The sequence below is a fragment of the Pogona vitticeps genome, chromosome 1 (assembly GCF_051106095.1).
Source record: "Pogona vitticeps strain Pit_001003342236 chromosome 1, PviZW2.1, whole genome shotgun sequence".
In the NCBI taxonomy this organism is placed as follows: domain Eukaryota; kingdom Metazoa; phylum Chordata; class Lepidosauria; order Squamata; family Agamidae; genus Pogona; species Pogona vitticeps.
Window position 1 is genome coordinate 303,421,013 of NC_135783.1, and position 15,448 is coordinate 303,436,460.

The following is a 15,448-nucleotide window of genomic DNA, read 5'->3' on the forward strand; positions in this document are numbered from 1 at the left end:
CTACTCCCACCCTGGAGCAGAAGCTTCGCATTTTGTGTTGTCCTGAGATGCAAAGACATCCAGGTGTGGAGTGTCCCAACGATTGCAAAGCTGTTGGAAGACAGTGTTGTCTAGGGACCACTTGTGAGAATATGACTGAAGATGGCTGAGGCGGTCCACTAGAGCATTCCCGTCGCCTGCCACGTGGACTGCCACTGGCTAGATGTGGCATTTGAAGCACCATTCCCAAAGCTCAACTGCAAGATAAAGCAGATGGAGCAAGTGAGCGCCCCCTGCTTGTTGACATAATATACTGCTGTTGTGTTGTCTGTTGTGACTTGGACCACTTGACCTATCAGTAGGCTCTCCAACACACAAAACGCTTTGATAATTGCCAGAAGTTCTAACTGGTTGACGTGAAGGGGAATTTCTGCTGACGATCAAGGCCCGTGGATTGTGTAAGCATCCATGTGAACTCCCCAGCCCATTGGACTGGCATCTGTGGTCACCTGAACAGATGGGGACAACTGGCCAAAGGATCTTCCTATCAGCAGGTTTGAAGACTGGCCTCACCAAGTTAACTGGGCCACTAGCTCAGGCATGACCTGCAGATACTTGGTTGTGTCTGCAGGTCATGGTCAGTCGTAGCCAAGGTAATCCGAAAATAGCAAAAGAAACCATGCTTGAAGTGACCTCATTTTTAGTCGGGCATGCTGCACCACAGCTGTGGTAGATGCAATGAGACCAAGCAGCTGCTGAACCTGGGAGGCTGGAACCCATCCATTCTGGGGAAATAGAAGTAGAATGGACTCAATCTTTGAGATTCTTTCTAAAGGAAGAGGAGTCCTTTGCTCACTCTGAGGCAATCTGTTAAACTTTTAGTCAGGGTTCACTCGCTTCTGCAGACTAGGCATTGGCAACTCAGGTGAGGCTCTACTCTGGCCTTCTTTCCCTGATATTTTACTGATGTAATTTTTATTGAAGGGTTCCTTACTGTTGTTCCAGTTTTGCCTGTTAAATTTTACCTCAGAGAACTTGGGGTTTTGAATCTCACTAATGGAATCCGCCGTTTCACCTGCTTCTAATAGATTTTTAGGATTTTTGTCTTTAATTAAGTAACACAATTCCCCAGGCAAAATAGAATAAAACTGTTCTAACCCAATCATATTTTTCATCTGTTCTAGAGAAGTGACATTTTTACATTCCATCAATTTGTCTAAACTTTGAACCAAGTTAGCCCTTAACAGAGAATAAGATTCTTCAGGCTTTTTGGCAAAGGAACAAAATTTTCTCCTCAGGTGTTCTGCATTTATGCCAGATCTAGAATATACCATTTTTCTATAGGCTTCAAAATCTCTAGCTTGCTCTAGAGGCATCTGAGAATAAAGTTCAGCTAAATCTCCACTTATTTGTGATCTCAGAATTATCATCCTTTCATCATCTTTGATATCAAAGTCCCAACATGCTCTCTCAAATGAAATGAGGAAGGATTTAGGGCAATCTCCTTTCCTATATTGGGGAAATTTCTTTAGATCGATTTTTGAGAGATTTCCCTCACTGGAGTTGTTATTGTTATTACCATTATTTTGAGCCACAATTTCCAATCTTTTCATCTCTATTTGAAATTCCCTTTCCCTTTGTCTATTTTCTTGCTCAAATGCCATTTGTTTGGCCTCTTGCTTAGCCTTTTCTCTCATCTCTAGCTCCTTAGCTTTCTCCTCAGCTGTGGCTTTAATCTCTAATTCCTTCAATTTAAATTCTTGTAGTAATTTCCATTTCTTAAAATCTTGGGAGTTTAGATCCTTTTGTCTCTCTTAGGCACCCTCATCAATTTCCTCCTGGTCCATTGGAGTTAAAGGGTCTCAATTTCCCTCCATTTTTGAGGTAAACTCTCTGCCTCACAACTCCCCTTCTGGCTACGTTTGGGCGGCATATTTATATCTGTGTTACTTAGTCTTGCGTGTTTGTACTGATTTTTAAAAAGGACCTTTCTGCTTTGTCTATCCCCTCAGATCTGCTCTGACCTCTGGCTTTCGCTTTTATCCACCAGCACTCCCTTAGAGCTGTGGATTTTAAGCTAGCTCACTGGTCTTTCAAATCCTGAGGTAAATAAACAGGAATTTTTCCTACAGAGTCATTTCCTATCTTTAGTCCCCCCAGATCTGGGATCAGAAGCTTTTCCACATAAGCTCTAGCAGGTCACCCACTTCTTCACCACAGATCACTGACTAAAAAGGTACCCATGACTCAAAAAAATTCACTTTCAAACTCTTGCTTTACTGGATTATTTTGTATCCCGCCGCTGGACACCAACTGTGACGCTCACCCTCGTGACCCATTTGTCTCACTAAACACAGAGCTCACAAAGGCAAACCAGAACACCTCTTGACACGCTGTCACCAGTTGATCTCCTTATTAACATACTTTGCTTGAAAAAGTTGAAGGTCCCTTCAGTACTGACTTTTTAATTGTACAAGTTTATTGATTACAGTTGGTTTCTGGAACAATTCATAAACACAATGTTCCAATAGTGAGGGTTATCAGGTTTGCACTCATTCATTTAAGTGCTGGGCTCTGCACATGCAGCAAGGCACTATTTTCAGTCAATAAGCCTTATTCTATGGAAAATTCTTTATAGGACTGCAGTTACTTAACAGGGCAAACTACTCAGAAATCAGTCATTGTGTATATTCACATATATGTTATGTTTTTGATCCATACATGTTACATGTTTTTCTGTTAATATATTTTGCAGTAAAAATGTGTATTTCTGAATTCTGACTGTGGGAGGGGGGAGTTGTCATAAGAAGACATTTAAACTGTGTTCCTACACCCATATCATGAGTGTAGGAACTCATGAGTGTAGGAACTCTAGACATGGTCTAGAGGGGCGGGGTAAAAATCAAATAAATAAATAAATAAATAAATAAATAAATAAATAAATAAAGCCATTTGATATGATTGGACTTACTTCTGAGTAGACATGCATAGGATTTCATTGTCAGACTTTTTAAAACCATACATCACAAACAGCTCAAACACATTTCTTAGGGATCGCATCTCCTCAACATGGGCTGCATGTGCAAACAAAGCCCAGTGACAAAGCCCAAGCAACTTATCTCACTCACTCAAAGATTTCCTATGTGTATCAAGGCCAGGCCTGAGGCAAGAGTATGTGTGAGTTCTACTCCTCCTCACTTCTCCTCTGGAAGGTGAACTCCTTAGAAGAGTTCTTAGAGAACAAGTCTGCCTGCAACGTTTGTTTGTCCAGTTCTGCTACCATGGGCAGATGAGTGAGGTGCAGTGGGGTGGAGACCCAGTGGCAACTGCAGCCCTCAGTGCTGCTTCCTCGTATGAGATAACATAAATGACTTGAAGTTCTAACGTAACTTGGAACCAGTTTAAGTTCCAGGCTTATTTCAAAACTGTTAATGCATAACTTAAGTTGATTTAAAATGTAAACAAAGTTACCTTGCTGTTACAAAAAAACACAAAAAACCCCACACAGACAGCTGACTAAATCTATTTATTTTTGCTATTGTTGTTCTATGCTCTAATTCAAGTCACAGCCAGAACCCCGATTAACATCTGTCTCTTCAAAGTGTCCTACAGTGTTCAGGCAGAACTAAGCTGTCTTGAAAATTGCAATCTTCTGTACAGTAGTTGAACATTGTGGGGAGAACGTCTGGTGGTGCTGTGTTCTTGCATGTAATTTATGTATGAAAAAATGACATTTTCTCAGCAATGCAGCAATAACATTGGCAAAGTTTTTTCTGATTAATTTCGAGGTTCTTTCTTTTCCTTTTTTCCTTTTTTTCAATTTTCTCCTTTAAAAACACTAAAGGCAGCTTATAACAATTAAAAAACAGTAGTTAAGTTAGTACCAATGAGTATACTACAAAGATCTATGGATGCAATACCAAAAAACATAAGCAACATCAAAACACATTTAGTGCAGTAAGGTACAACAATCCATTTTAAAAATCCATTCACTGAGGGAAAGCTTGCCTGGAGAGAAAGGTCTTTGCCTGCTTGCAGAAGGACAGCAAAGATGGGGCCTCTCTAGCCTCCTGTGGGAGGGACTTACAGAGTCTGGGAGCAGCAAGGCCCTCTCCCGTGTCCCCATAAAACACACCTATCACAGTGGTGGGACTGAGAGAAAGGCCTCTCCTGATGATCTGAATGCCTGAGCAGGCTCATAAAGGGAGATGCAGTCCTTGAGACAGCTCAAGCTGGTATGGCTTTATACGTAAAAACCATCACTTCTGTCTGAAAATGGATTGGTAGCCAGTAGAGCTGTTTTATTTTTTCTGACATGGAGAACGGCAGCCATCTACATACATGAGATAAAAGCAATGTAGCATTGTGATCAGGTTCGTCATATATCTGGAGCAATTCCTCTCTTTTGATGGGAAATAACGAGGGAGTCTCTTTTTGAACATTAACAAATTTATTGATCTTAACATTTGGAGAATTGACAATTACTTCAACTGGTTCAAATAAACTAATACAGTGGTGCCTCGTATAACGAGTGCACCGTTGAACGATAATCCGCATTGCGATGCGGATTTCCCCATCGCTAATGCGAGGGCATGCTCGCATTATGATGGCGGAACAGCTGTTCAGCGGTTCCAAAATGGCCGCCGGAACACAAAAAATGGGTGCCGGTACACCCAAGATGGCCACCGGCACACCCAAGATGGCCGCCAGAACACAAAAAATGGCCGCCGGTACACCCAAGATGGCCACCGGAACACAAAAAATGGGTGCCGGTACACCCAAAATGGGCGCCGGGATGCTCAAAATGGCCGCCAGTACACCCAAGATGGCTGCCGGAAGAAGGGAAAACATCGGAGAATGGTGAGTTTTGGGCCCATTTGGCCCAAACCAATGGGTTTTTTGGATCCGTTTTACGATGTTTTCCCATAGCGAAGGTTAATCCAGAACGGATTAACCTCGCTATGCGGGGCATCACTGTATCTGGCAACTGCCCATACTGACAGGACATTTCTGTTTTTGAACTGACAGGATTTAAGAAGGGGCTGGTCCAAACCGTTCGCGGTTGGTGGGCTTCCTCATGGGTGCACTCCACATTTATTTGTACATCATAGAATCAATGGAAAATAATGCAAATCTGCCTGTCCCAATCCTGGAGTTTCCCCCATATTATCTGTAAATGTAGTCACTCCCTAAGTGGTTTTCAAGACTAATAGTTATTTTCCTCTTAACACTGAAAAGAATGCAAGGAAGAATCTTCTCATGAAAGCTTTGTGCACAACTGAATGTGGCTGAGAAAACACTGTCCTTAAAATCTGCTTGAAATATACAGTATATTATTATTGATAATAAAATACTGAACAGCCTTTGTTGTGATTAATTTTCCAACTGATGTAATATCATTCTCATTTTGGAGATAAGGAAACTTAAAGCCATGCAATAAATTTACCAAAAGAGTCAGACCCAAAACTCCTAGATTCACAATTCTATAGACATATGCCATTTATCTTTCTGCTTCTCATCTATGAAAAATTAGTAAGTACCTCATTCTCTTTCCTAAACTCCTGTCAAATTTAAATATTAAAAACAGGCTTCCTAACGAGTTTAGTGAATCCTGGCAAGATGGAAGACTTTTAGATGAGTGATTCTCACATCCAAAAGTTAGATAAACTCCTTGTAAGATGGAGTTAGCGGACTGGATAGTTCAGTGGCTTGGGTACTTGACTACAGAGACAGCCGTTGGGAATTCAATTTTCTGCTGGGTCTCCTGGGAGAAGAGCCAGCTTGCACAGCCTTAGACAAGAAACACAGGCCCATGGCATCCCCAGAAGGGAATGGAAAACCACTTTTGAATACTACCTGGAAAACTCTAGGAAGAGTCACTACAAGTCAGAATTGACGTGATGGCATTATGGGACAGAGATAACTCAGAAAAGTACCATTTGGGGACTGCTACTCCCAGATTTCCAAGCAGCATGGCCACTGGATGAAAGTTGTAGTGCATAGGAATACTTTCCCACCATTTCCAGCTGAAGTGGACATGCTCTATATAAACATGATTATATATAAATAAGAGCACTACCTTTTTTGCAAGGGATCCCTGCAACAACTATACAATGTGCAGGCATCACCTTTTCCTGTCACAGAAGTAATACAAAACTTTCTGTTGGAGTTCTCATATATAGTAAACTTATTCAAAATCTTATAAAGACAGAGGTGAAAAAACCTGTTTATTCTTTACTCCAAGGACTGTATTGGCTTTTTTTAGTGGTATTCCTACAATTAAAAATGCTGATTTTGTTGATTTTTTTAAGGTAAACTTTCCCATGGGCAGCTCCTCATTAAAAAACAATTAAAAATCCAGCACTGAAAACCCTATTTGTTGAATTAGCTGACCATACTTGTTCAGCAATCTATTTAGTCATATGAGCCTAAGGATTCGTTACTCAACCTGCTCCCCTTCATCATTTTCCTCAGTTTCATGAACAGCACCATTAGGAGAGATCTGGTCTAGCAGCTATGGATCAAACCAGCAGTATATTTGCAAAACAAAACTAACAAAAAAGAGGGAAGTAACAGAAAACCTGTCATCATTATCTGCATTCTTAGAAGCAACATTTTAATAATAAATCATGTGTGTCCTTGTAAGCATAGAAAAGGGAAGTACTGGAGTATATAAGGTATACAGTACAAGACAATGACTCTGAAGACAGAACATCTTATACCCTGAAACCACATTCACCTGGAGATGAACCTCTTGGTAGCATTTTTCTAAGTAAGACTGATGATCTACCCTCTTGGCTAAGAATCATTTCTATACTTAGTGAGAAAGGTCATTCCACTTCACAAAAGTGAACATGGGCTCTGAAGAGATCTGCCTTCCACAAAAGTGTTTTCAGAAAGAGCTAACACAAATATATTTGTTTGTTTAAAATACCTTAACCCCATCTTTCTCCTAAAAAAGAGGAGCCAATGTGGCTTTATATCATAAAAGCACAATATTAAAAGCTAAAAACAGTACATTATTCAAACATTAAAGAATAATTAATAAACATTATTCTTAAAGTGTTAGGTAAAATTGCTAAAACAGATTTAAAAGCAACAAAACTACAAGCCACCCCATTTTAAAACCTCTCTTAAGACAGCCAGTCACTAAGGGAAAGCCTGCTTGAAGAGAAAGGTCTTTGTCTGTTTGCAGAACAGCAAAGATGGGGCCAGCCTGGCCTCCTGTGTGAGTTCCAGAGCCTGACAGCAGTGTCATGAAAGATCCTCTCCCATGCTCCCAACAAACATACCTATGAAGGTGATGGGACTGAAAGGCTCATGAAGGGAGACATGGTCTTTGGGACAGCCTGGGCCCAAGCTGTTTATGGCTTTATAGGTTAAGACAGCACCTTGAATTGTGCCTGGAAACACATTACAGCAGTGGAGCTGCTGTAATGGGGAGTTATGTAATCTTCCTAACCAGTCCCAGTTAACAGACTCCTAGTCTACATTCATGCTCAGTTCCCAATTATTTCTGCCGTTTTCAGCTTCTTTTAATACATTATTATGGTGGGTCAGTAGTCATGTTAGCTTATTACAGCAAAAAACAGACTCTTGTGGTAATTCAAAAATTAGGTTGTATTTGACATAGGATTTTGTAGACTTAAGCTTTTTCAGATGCAACTGAAATCTTATGCCAAATATAATTCTGTAGACTTTAAGCAGTTACAGCGTTCTTTGTAGCAGTTATTTTATGCTGTGTTTACTTACTAGTGACAACACTTGAAAGGCAGGATATATATTAAGCAGGCAGCTTCATACTAAAAGAACAGTTTCGGCTTGAGCCAAGAGGCTTACAAAACTGGTTTTCAGTGCCTTAGAACTTTGCTCTGGTACAATTAATGTTAAGACGCTGTCTTATTTTCTGAAAAACACAGTATGAAGTGAAACACTGAATAGCTATTCTCTGGGCATATGCTGAGTGCACCTCCTTATTATTGAGCAATTACAGCCATCAGCCAGTACAGTACTCCTCCGCTGTAAGAGAAGGAGCCGGCGCTTCCAGGGCAGAGGGCGCGGTTCGCCAGTCGTCTCCAGGCCCCGCAATACTTTTCGGATATTTTAGCCACTGGTTGTTGTGGGTTTTTCGGGCTGTCCTCTGAAGATGCCGGCCACAGAGACTGGCGAAACGTTAGGAAGAACAACCTTCAGAACAGGACCAAACAGCCCAAAAAATCCACCACAACCATTAGATCCCCGCCGTGAAAGCCTTCGCGAATACATTTTAGCCATTGTCTGAGATGCCGAGACGAAGCTTTCCTAGAGAACAGTCTAGAAACTTCGCGTGAGGGGCAGGTAGAGGAGCCTCTATGCCCAAGTGCCCTTGGAAGAGCCTGAAGGAGGTTTCCTCCACTGGAGACACTCGGCCCGGCTCTTCCGGGAGCCTTCCCCACTACAGACGAGACAGACGCAAATACACACACCCTCACAACTTGCAAGGTTGAAAAGTACGTTTGCTCGGAGGGCGCAAATATTCCGTACCCCTCCCTAAGGAGCTCTGACACTCCGAGAGCGAATGACAGGAGCCCGGTCTCCCGTAGGTCAAGGAAGAGGAGGAGGAGGGCCTGAGGGGGAGGCGGGAACATGACCAGCAAAAAACAGCCCCAAGGATGCACGACACAAGCCTGGCTACGGTGGGAAGGGGGCATAGGAAGAAACGCCGGCTTCGCTCACGTCCCAGTCACTCCGTGCTCGCCGTTTCTTGAGTAAACAGCGGCCCGACGTCCACCTACTCCCGGGGCCCTCGCAGGGGCAGAGTGCCACGGCCTCGCCCGCCCACCCGTCTCCGTCCTTCCTCGCGGTAGGCAATCCAGCGTCTGGCCCTGGCCCCGTGTCCCCCCCCCCCTTTATGAGCTGCCTGAGGCCTGGCGGTGTCTCCGTAAGGCTTCCGCCTCGTGGAGGCGGCGAGCCAGTCTAGACCTCAAGCGGGAAGGCAGCCCGCAGGGATCCCGGGGCCGGAGCCAAGCTAGATAAGGAGCGGCGGCCTCCGGCGGTCCGCTGCTTGGCTCTGCAAAACAATCCTGTTTCCCTTTCTCGAGGAAATGGGTCGCTGTCTGCCTCCAGACGAGAAGGCCAGGAGGGCTCCTAGAAGGTGGCGGTAGGGGTATAAACGCTAGACAGCCGCCTAGAGTGGTCGAAATGACTAGATAGGCGGGGTATAAATTCAATAAATAAATAAACAGTGCAGAAAACTAGCAAAATCAATTTATTCCAAATGATGGCGTTGGAGGAGAGCTTTAGGTAATACCATGGAAGACATAGAAGTAATTGTTAGATCAAATGAAGCCTGAGCTCTCTAAAAGCAAAAATGACTTTCTGTGAAATTTGGGTACATCATGGAAAGACAACCTCCCTGGAAAAGAGAAGGAAGTTGGGAAAAACAGAAGGCAGCAGGAAAAGAGGAAAGCCTAATATGTGATGGATTGACTGAATAAAGGAAGACTGCAAGACCTGGGCAGAGCTTTTAACAGAACAATCTTCATGTATTCCCATAGGTCAGAGTGGCTTGATGGCAAATAACAATAACATTTTTGTCCATGTTGTCTGATCTCCCAGGCTGAAAACCTGCTTTCATGTGTGATCTCACCTGGTTAGGTTGAACAGAAAGGAGGCAAACTAGTTGTTGCATAGAAGTGGGAGTATAGAAGTACTATACAATATATGTCACTTTTTCTGTGTGACAGGCTGTTTATCAAAATGCAGGATTCCACCTGAGCATATGTGAAATAGGGAACTTGCCCTCCTAAGTGGAATTGTCACTTGTAGCACCTCCAGTTCACACCAGTCCACAAGAAGGTGAATTTTACCACATCCAGTTTGTTCCAGCATTCCAGATAACTCCAGTGCCAAATCAGGCCTAAATCCACACATGGATTCTGCCATATTTTTCTGCATGAATCATGTTTAGAGGTATAAAAGGGTAACATGAAGGTACTTTATGTATTTTGCTTATTTATTTATAAAAAAATTTACCTAGTCTTTCTTTTAAAAAGACCCAAGGTGTCATATATCATTAAAAACAAAATTTAATGTTAAGAACAGTAAGTAAGCACGTGTTAAAAAAAGATCAAACAAATACCATACTAAAAAACAGTAAGCAAAAGCAATACCAAAAACACATTCAAATCAGTAGGGCATAACCATTCATTAAAAACAAAAACAAAACTCACTCAGGCAGCCAGTCACTGAGGGAAAGCTTGCCTGAATAGAAAGGTCTTTGTTTGTGGAAGGATAACAAAGATGGGAGTCAGCCTGGTTTCCTGTGGGTAAGGTAAAGGTTCCCCTTGACATTTAGTCCAGTCGTGTCCAACTCTAAGGCACGGTGCTCATCCCCGTTTCCAAGCCATAGAGCCAGCATTTGTCCGAAGACAGTTTCTGTGGTCACGTGGCCAGCACGACTAGACACAGAACGCCATTACCTTCCCACCGAGGTGGTACCTATTTATCTACTTGCATTTTTACATGCTTTCGAACTGCTAGGCTGATAGGAGCTGGGACAAGTGACAGGAGCACACTCTGTTATGTGGATTTGATCTTACGACTGTTGGCTTCCTGTGGGAGGGAGTTCCAAAGTCTGGGAACAGCAATAGAGAAGGCCCTCTCGTGTGTGGAACTGAGAGGAAGGCCACTCCTGATGATCTTAATACTTGAATAGGTGCGTAAATGGAGATACGGTCCTTGAGATCACTTGAACCCAAGCCATTTAGGGCTTTAGAGGTTAGAACCAGCACTTTGAATTGTGCCTAGAAATGGGTCAGCAGCCAATACAGCTGCTGTAACTAGGGTTACATGATCCCTGTGACCCATCCCAGTTAGTAAACTGCCACATTTTGGACATGCTGAAGTTTCTGAACACTTCCCAGAGGCAGCCTTACATAAAGTGTATTACAGTACTGTAATCCACATGGTAATGTAATTAAGGCATGTGTCACGGTGACCAGATTACATTTCTCCAGGAAACTGGCATAGTACTTTTAATTGTGCAAATGCGCTCCTGGGCATTGCCAAAGCTTGGCCATCCAGCACTGACATTCAGTATCAAACTGATGGGAAACTAATCTGCGACATCTTCAGTGCATAACTAATGTCTCATTTTGCACATTGCATCAGCTCTTGTTTGCTGCTTACTGTACCCTTAATACAATTGCACTTCCGACTATGCAAGGATGTCTTAATTATTTTCTTCTACAGAAGGTGTCTATCTCCAAACTAGATCAGATGGAAAGCTCTTTAATCTCTCTAGATTGAGAGCGAAGAGCAAAGTCCAGCTGAAATGCATGCAGGACTTCCTCTTCGCCGACGATGCAGCTGTTGTTGCCCACTCTCCTGAAGACCTCCAACAACTTATGAATCGTTTTAGTAAGCCTGCCAAGATTTTGGACTAACAATCAGCCTGAAGAAAACACAAGTCATGGCCCAGGGCATGGACTCACCTTCCTTTACTACCATCTCTACACAAGAATTGGAGTTTGTTCATGATTTCGTGTACCTTGGCTCAACAATCTCTGACACTCTCTGTCTAGATGTCGAGCTGGATAATCACATGGGCAAAGCAGCTACCATGTTTTCTAGACTCACAAAGTGTATGGCTTAATAAGAAGCTGATGGCATATACCAAGATCCAGGTCTATAGAGCCTGTGTCCTGAGTACACTCCTGTACTGCAGTGAGTCCTGGACCCTTTGTGCATGGCAGGAGAGGAAGTTGAACACTTTAATATGCGTTGTCTCTGACACATTTTTTGTATCATCTGGCAGGACAAAGTTTCAAATAGAGTAGTCCTAGAACAAGCTGGAATTTTCAGCATGTATACATTACTGAAACAGTGATGTCTACGTTGGCTTGGACATGTTGTGCGAATGGCTGCTGATCAGATTACAGAAGATCTCCTGTATGGAGAATCAGTGCAGGGAAAGCACCCCAGAGGGAGACCATGGCTGTGATACAAAGATATCTGCAAGTGGGATCTGAAGGCCTTAGGAGTGGCCCTTAACAGATGGGAAACTTTGGCATCTGAGCATCAGCATGGAGGCACATGGTGCAGCATGGCCTCTCCAAATTTGAAGAGACACTTGTTCAGCAGGGCCAAGGCAAAGAGGCAGTTCCAAAACCAGTAAAATCAGGCAGCTGGACAGGGGACATATTGTATTTGTCTTCAGTGTGTAAGGGATTGTCACTCTTGAATTGGCCTTCTCAGCCATACTAGATGCTGTTCCAAGACCTCTATTCAGAGTGCGTTACCATACTCTCTCGAGACTGAAGGGTGCCTACATTCTACCTATAACAATTTCAGTTTGAAGACCAGTATTGATGAGATGGTGGTTGTAGCATTCGCCCAGGTCATGGTTATTCATATGCTATTTCCATAGACCAATGCTGGAGGGCCAGAGTCATGAGGTATAAGAGACTCAGCAGGAGGAGATAGACATAGATAGGGTTTTGAGATGGAGAATTAGAGTGTTAGAGAGTTGAGAGAGTTTGGGAGTTTGGGCAGGAGAGTGGTGGTTGAGGGTGGATAAAGAAGAATGTTTAAGAGTTAACAGTATTGCTTGTTCTGTCAACACCTGTATCAATAAACAATTTCTATTTGGTTCTTTATTAAGACATTTGGCCTGGACATCTATCATTCATAATAGGTATTTTTGATGAAATCAACTGGTGGCAGCTGAGGGGCACGTAGTGTGAGCTCCTAGTTTGGTGAAACAATCAGGGGCCAGGTGGAATTATGACAGTGGTAATATACAGTAGTGCCTCAATTTACGACCATAATCTGTTCCAGAAGAGGGATGTAACTCAAAATGGCCGTAAGTCGAAGCACCATTTCCCATAGGAATGCATTGAAAAGCAATTAATCTATTCTGTCTGGAAAAAAAATCACCAAAAAAAATCATTGCAAGACTCATTGGAAATGTGATTAATCCCTTCTGGCTGGGGGAGGGGGGGAGAAAAGCAATCAAGCGTGCAAGACCCATTGGAAATGCACAGAAAACAAATCGAGCAGATTGGAAATGCACAGAGAACAAAGGGGGCAGACTGGAAATGCAAAGAAAACAAAGGAAAAAGCAAGGGAAGCATGCAGGACCCATTAAAAATGGGGGGACCCCAAAAGCAACCAACCCCCCCAAGACCCATTGGAAATGGGGGGAAAGCCAAAAAACAAACCAACCCCACAAGACCCATCAGAAATGGGGGGAAAACCCAAAAAGCAACCAAACCCCCCAAGACCCATCGGAAATGGGGGGAAGCCAAAAAGCAACCAAACCCCCCAAGACTCATCGAAAATGCGGGGGGGGGGAACCAAAAGCAAAGCAAAACCCCAATACCCATCAGAAATGGGGAAAAACACTCCAGAAAGCAACAACCCCCCAAGACCCATTGGAAATGGGGAAGAAACAAAACAAAATCCCCCAAGACCCATCACAGCACAGAAACAGAACCCCCCAGCCCAAAACCATGCTGCAAAAACACCCAGAACATTTTTTAAAAGCAGAAAACAGCACCTTGCTTTACCAGGCAGCCCAAAGCCTCCCTGCAAACACACACACACACTCATTCAGAAGTAGAAGGAGGCAGTCCAAAGCCTCCTCCAACACACACTCTCTAACTGCTGAGGTGAAAGAGCTACAAAGAAGCAGCCTTGTCGCCACCTACAGTTAGAAATTTGAATTTCCCACCTTTCCCCCCTGTCTTTTTCTGTTTGTAAGTGGAAGCTCCGGTCGCAAATGGCCGGAGCTGGTTGTAACTCAATATGGTCGTAAGTAGGGACGTTCGTAAGTCAAGGCACCACTGTATCAATCTGCTCCAGGTGTGTCTATGGGAACTAGTTCTGAAGATATATGAACACCTCCTTGCTGAAGTGGATAAGTTCACATACAGTATTTTGGAAGCACTTTCTTTTGCTGCATTCTCATCAGCAATGAAGTAACCTCACAAATCTTTAAAGCCAGCATGGTCTTTGAAATACGTCAATCCTTTGTGTGGACGTGACCTCGAATCAACCTCTTCATTGATCTGGAGATGTTCTATCATCTCTGCTTTATGCAGCACAGACATCCTAGACTATCTATCAATGCCATGCAAGAAAACGCAGTCACTTTAATCTTACCTGTTTTTAGAGAATACCAGTATCAAATAGCAGGATAAAATCCCTGAAACTGAAATCCTAGGGTCAACATGGATGACAAGGAGCTTTACACTTTTGAAAGAATGACAACTTCACTGGATTCACCATGTTGTCAGGATGTCAGATGATTGTCTCTTCTATGGAGAGACATATCTTCTGTGGAGAGCTTTCTGCAAGTGCACTATTGCATGCAGGACAAAATAAGAGACCCAAGGACACACTGAAGACAACTTTGAAGGAATTTAATATTGACCATGTCATTTGGGAAGCTCTCACTCAAGACGGAAATGTCTGGTGAAAAGCTGTCAAACAAGGGACAGAACATTTTGAAATAAAAAGAATAAAAGATGCACAAAAGAAGAAAGAAATGAGTAAGGAAGGATGGATGTAGCAGCTCAATAGCCCAATGAATCAAAGACCAATTAATCAGTCCCTACTATTCCTGTATCTTCTGAGCTCATATTGGGCTAGTTAATCAGCTGTATGTCCTACTGTTCAACCTTACTGTTCAGCCACACTACTGTTCAACCTTAAAGCACTCACCTCTTTCCCCTCCCCCTTAATCATTGATCTGATGGAAAATATCTTTGAAAAGGAAGAATAAATATATCTGCATCACCAAGAAAAAGGAATACAAAGGGAATTGTGTCATCCCAAACTTACATAGATCTCAACCGTATGCAGCCAAAAGAGAATGCTTGTATCAATAACAATGTAATATCCTATTCTGTGTTTATTTTCTTACGTATCTAATTGTTTGTTTATTATGTTTTTATCTATCACTAAAAGCACACTAGAGATGTCTTTGTCAGTTATTGAAAGACATTTGATAAGGTACAGCAATAAACAAATACACTGGGCAGCATTGTGCAGTGCAACAACAGAAAGAAATGCCACCCTTAATATTTCTTTAATATCCCCTGTTGTGGAAAAGCACAGAACCAAATAAGCTGTTGAAGATACAAAAAATACGTTGATGCACAGCTTTTATTTCTTAAGAAGCTTGCTAACTGACCCTGTCGCTTACTCACTGATATCTTCCACCAAACATGTTGAAGGGATATATTAGGATCAGGAAAACTCTAGACCAGATCCAGACAGATAGATTAATTTGTCTTTGGATGCCTGCTGCTGATTTGAGGTACGCCTTCTCTTTCCAGCAATGCTTTCACTGGGCTTATACTGAGATAGCTAACCTGTCCTTGGGTATAGTTTGCATGTCATCCTCTGAGATTCCTCTGATATTTGAGGAAAAACACAGTGGAAGATACCTATCATATTATTGTTCATGGAAATGAGGTAAGGC